The sequence below is a fragment of the Aplysia californica genome, unplaced genomic scaffold (genome assembly GCF_000002075.1).
Source record: "Aplysia californica isolate F4 #8 unplaced genomic scaffold, AplCal3.0 scaffold00009, whole genome shotgun sequence".
Lineage (NCBI taxonomy): Eukaryota > Metazoa > Mollusca > Gastropoda > Aplysiida > Aplysiidae > Aplysia > Aplysia californica.
Genome location: NW_004797279.1, coordinates 1,904,430 through 1,909,942, shown reverse-complemented (window position 1 = coordinate 1,909,942; position 5,513 = coordinate 1,904,430). Strand labels below are relative to the sequence as shown.

The 5,513-nt window shown below is 39.9% G+C and overlaps 1 long non-coding RNA gene across 1 annotated transcript; it reads right to left on the bottom strand.

Moving 5' to 3' along the window:
• Positions 1-1,879: 1,879 nt before the first annotated feature.
• On the bottom strand, positions 1,880-4,928 carry LOC106011850. The gene is made up of 3 exons (XR_004858582.1): positions 4,710-4,928; positions 3,198-3,273; positions 1,880-1,959 (listed from the first exon to the last, which is right to left on the bottom strand). It is a non-coding gene; the product is annotated as an uncharacterized LOC106011850 (long non-coding RNA).
• Positions 4,929-5,513: the final 585 nt, after the last annotated feature.

Here is a 5,513-nt window from a genome sequence, read left to right as displayed (position 1 = left end):
CGCCACCAAATTTTGAGGACACTTTTTTTATTAGCTCAAAGAGAGAAGTGGCCCCTCTTGTTATGTAGACTCTTTGGTTTTCTACATTTATAATTTAAATGTGTCTGTGCCGATGTTGTGTTCAGAGTTTCATCCAGCTCCGTCCGCTAGGTAAATAATTGCAGCTGTGTTAAGTGATCAAGTTGTTGTTTTTTTACCCATAGCCTTTCAATAAATAACAATCTTTATCGGTGGAATTTAATAAGTTCACCTTTATATGAGACGTGTAGCTCTCATGAAACTGAAGTTGAATTCAGTCTTAAAATCGAAAAGAGTAGGCTTCAACCGTCATCCAGGTAAAATTCAAAATTAATTCCTACCAAACTGAAAATGCTTAATATGTCCTGCGCTTATGCTGTTGTGAGCGCCGTAAGACACTTACAAAATACATAAGTAAAAACAGAAGATGAATTTCACTGATTTTTATTCATTTTTATTGTTCAATTTTGCCAATTAAAAAAAAGTTAATTCCCCAGCCTGACGCAGTAATACAAATACGCAATGATTGACCCATGAGGAGAGGCATGTGTACAACCTGTGCTATTTCATAATGGAAACTTTTTAAATTTTTAATAAGTGTTTTATGTGATGTGAGCACTAGGTACAGCTGAAGTAAACATTTTTGTTTGGGCTCTAAATTAAGTATACTGGGATTCCTAATAACCAATATGGGTCAAGTAACAGAAACACACAATGCGGAAAGAAGCATTAGAGAACATTGTAACAACAGGAAAGTTTGATGGAAAGAGAGGTAGAGGCAGACAGAGGGAAAAGATACTGGACAAGATGACAACATGGCTGGGAGCAGCAAGAACAACAGACACCATTGCTGCTTCGAAAGACAGATGGAAGTGGAGGTCCATGATCGCCCACGCCAGTTGGCAAGGCACCGGATGATGATGAACAGAAACACACTGCCCCAATATGATTTCACTGTCAATTGTCTGAATTCTTTAAATGCAATGGGTTCGACAGACCAGAATTCGCGCAAATTCTATGCAGGGATTCTGAAAAAGATTGAATTGATACAGCCTGGATATTTTCACACAGTGTTTCTGTATATACAACCTGCAACGTACTAACGATTTACTTTCCTTAGTCTCATACATTTCTTGTAACTGCCCTTCTAGTGTCATATACGATACTCGGACAAAAAAATGATCATAAATCAGACTGATACTGTCAATCTTTTTTACACTAACAGAAAACTATTTGCAATATCACAATAATCTTTTAGTACGTTGCAAACATATTATCTAGAAACTTTCATGCAAAGTGAGATTGAGCTGTGACATGAACTTTCAGAAATATCCCTGCATAGGTGACCCACCCCGTTAAGAAAATCATAGAGAAAACTGATAAAAAAATCCAATTCATACTGGTCTATTTCACCAAAATTTTCAAAAACCTGGTATATGTGAGCACCTTATAGATGTTTTAGACACTTGAAAATATTTCCAATTTATAAAGCAAATGTTGCTCTACTAAAATAGTCCAAAATCGAAAAATCGGTTATAGATACCAAAATCGACTTTTTCTGGCTGTTGGCTACTGCCGTAGTGTACCTTAAGCACTGAATAAACACTCACTTACTTACTTACATAATGACACTCGGCAAAATGAACATGGAGAAAATAAGCCTTCCTTCAGGTGAAATTCAGGAAAATAAAGTAACGTTACAAACCAAACTAAAAATATGCAAAATCACACTTTTCCTAAATTTTGTTAGGAGGCCATGCTTTAACACTTCATAGGATCACACACAACATTTTACAGCAATGGGATTCTAAGAGATAGACAGACAGATACTTACAGAATCAAAGAGCCCTTGGTACAGTGGCAGGATTCTGTGGGTAGACGGGTCAGCTCCTGCTCCTATGTACAACGGCTCCTCTGTCAAGGTTGGTAAGTTGCCACGAGCTGGACAGAAGGTAAGAGAATGATATTAATAATAATGAACGAGATACGTTAACCTCGTGCAATATTTAATGGAAAAGAAACTGGCAGAACCTTCTTACAGCTTTTAAGGCGTAAAACATAATATTAGGCATAACACTGCGTGCATGATAACACAGATCTAATCAAGCACGCACCTACAAACCTACGTACACCCATACTAATTCGATCTCTCATTTATTTATATTATTATGATTATTGTTATTAATTGCTCATAATATCCCCAGTACCATTTTCATCACCATTATTATTATTATCATTTCTAAACTATTATTGATATAACTATTATCATCTATTATCATTAGTATTATAATTGTTAATATTATTATTTCTAGTAGTGGGAAAAACCTTTTCGGTAAGTATCTTGCGTCTCTCGTAACTGCATAAGGTCATATGAGCATGCGAGACACATTAAACAGTTTCAGTTTGGCAGGAATTAATTTAGAATTTTGCCTGGGTGGTGGCCGAAGTCTACTCTTATTGCTTTTGGAACACCAAGGGATCTTTAACGTGTGCAACTTGCACACGGGGCCTCGGAGATTTTTCGCCCTTCTCTGAGAATGCAAAGGTGTTAGATCTTACCTAACCTAAGAGCAGGGGTGCGGCTGAAAGACGGAGCCAAGAAGTAGCAGTAGAGTAGATGCAAAAAGAGTCCGGAGCCCAGAGAAGAGGGCAAATGGGGGAGGGGGTGAGGGCAGAAATTTGAGATGAAAGAAAACGATAGAACATGGTTCGAGAGCAAGAAATGAGGTGACAAGAGAAAATTTTAGAGAAGAAAAATGTCCGTCGCTGTAAGGTTTCGAACCCGGGACCTATTGGATGAAAGGCAAACACCTTAACCTTTATACCACGAGAGCCCCCAAATGGTAGTAGTAGTAGTAGTAGTAGTAATAGTAGTAGTAGTAGTAGTAGTAGTAGTAGTAGTAGTAGTAGTAGTAGTAGTAGTAGTAGTAGTATAACCATTATCGTACTATCCTTCCTGTTCTACAATTGTTATCAAAATTGTTGTTATTGTTGTTATGATAATTATGGTCGCTATTGTTATCGCCATTCGTCGTCATCGTTATCATCGTCATCACCATCATCATCACCATTATCATCATCACCATTGTCACCATCATCATCATCACCGTAATCATCATGATCGCCTCCATTATCGTTTTAATAAAACTACGAATCTTCTAACGAACAGCTGAACATACCGTAAGCGGTATGGTGGTTAGCGCTCAGGAAAATGTGCCCGTCCTCCTGAATGACGGTGATGATGCTGTCACCAGGCTGAAAGGAAGAAAAATCGTACGTAGAAAAAGATTTTGGTGACAACTTAGATCTACTCGTCGTTCTGCAGAGGTATACGTTAAATCCCGCCCTATCGACCATGATTTACTACAAAGCTCCTCCTGATTGGCTATTGTAACGACAGCCCTTTGAAAGGGGGGGGGGGTGTATTGAGACCGAAGGCGGTGGCATTTCACAATTGCTGGGTATGGGTGGGTGAATTGCTTCATGTTGTGGTGTCGTTTACATCAAAGCATTTTGCAATGACATAGATTATGATTGGCAAGGAGTCGCGAGTTCAAGTGAAAAGATGGGACTACTTTCAAGAAATCCCCATCTCTCTCTCTCTCTCTCTCTCTCTCTCTCTCTCTCTCTATATATATATATATATATATATATATATATATATATATATATATATATATCTTTCTCTTTCTCTCTCTCTCTCTCTCTCTCTCTCTCTCTCTCTCTCTCTCTCTCTCTCTCTCTCTCTCTCTCTCTCTCTCTCTCTCTCTCTCTCTCGGTGTCTCAGGGTGCAACGGTAGCTCAGATGGTACACACACACACACACACACACACACACACACACACACACACACACACAGTTATTACACTCGCATTCGCAAGACTGACAGACGGGCTGCTCTCTGAATTTTGTGTTGATTTTACACTTCAGCCCACCTACGTCGTACTGGAAACAGATCACCTTTCCGCTTACCGGTATTTTTTTTGGTAATGTTTGTTACTACTTCAACAGTATCCACTGTTGCCAGAAGCACAGATCGATTTAACTCGCAAACGTACAGACGAGTCGATACAATTCGCCTTAATCCATTACAAAAACCCAAGTAAATTAATTTACTGGCCGAGGAGGAGATAAACGAGGGGAGGTGTGTGTCGTTGGAGGAGAGAGATGCAGTAATAGGAGGCAGTGAAAACTAGTGTGCACTGACTCAGACAGAGAGAAGGAAGAGAAAGGAAGACAGTGGGATACTGAACCGCCGCAGAAAGTCGGGGATGATCGTTAAATGGACTTTATTGCTCAGTGTCTGAGAGGCAGAGAACGAATTAATTAAGCAGAAAGATTTTTAAAAAGAGGAAGGGGTGGACGGGATGAATAACAAAGAAGACATTCGAGAATACAAATGGTATAGCTCGTCAGGGAAAAAATATTCGGATACAGGGAACAGTAGATATTTCATTCAGTGACAGACAGAGACTGGATTAAAAATGGAGAAAAGGTGAGAAATGAAAGACTTTGAGACATTTTGAATACAGACGCGACGACCATGTCGGAAGTGGACAGGGGGGCATTTGAGAACTAAGACAAGCAAACCTAATTTCAAAGGGAGGTAGGGGGAAGGGGATGGGGTGGGAGGTTTGGGGGGGGGGCAGGAGGGGTTGGTAAAAGAGAGCGGTCGAGACGGAAACAATACCTGCAGTGGAACAAACAGCACTACGATACCGGCGTCGTGGGTTTGACTTCCGGGCACAGGAAGCGGAAACGTTGAGGAGAGCCAGTGAGCTTGGGTGATATCGTGTGTCCACGGAGCAAAGCAGCCATTGGTGAAGTCAAGGGGGAACTCCCCACCAGGCCTCGGTCTGAGTATGAGTTTGAGAGTGTTGGGTGACACGCTCACCAGGAAGCTCGCGGTGTTGGGGTCCAGACTTATGGTGGACAAAAAAAAACACACCAAAACATTGAAACATTGCAGGCTGAGGGCAAGATTAATATACCTTTTATGGCTTGTAAGTATACACTGTCCCAGCTCTGTATTTTGTGCTGGTTTTTGTTTGTTTGTTTTTCTGTTCTTGTTGCTTTTGTTGTTAAAGGTGATGATGATGATGTGGAGGTGATGATGACAGTGATGATGATTCACTAGTCCCTCCTCCCTTTGATTTACAGCACTGTCGGTATGCTCATAAAATGAACAATAAATGATAATAATGGTAAACAATAAAAATAATAATTCATTTTCTCAATTACTTTTAACAACATTTTATTTTATCACTTCTTCCCTGCACACCATTTTTCGTATGCACTATAACGACCCATTAACTAAGTGAGCTATTATAGTGTTGTTATTTCTAGTAGTGTTTCTAATGTTCTAAATAAAGTAACCCGAATGAGCTAAACGTTGAACTAAACCGTTTTTCTACGGTCTACTATGAATAAGCTGATGTCGTCGGAGGGGGGAGGGGTGGAAAAAAAGATCAACTCATCCGAAGATCAAGTTAAC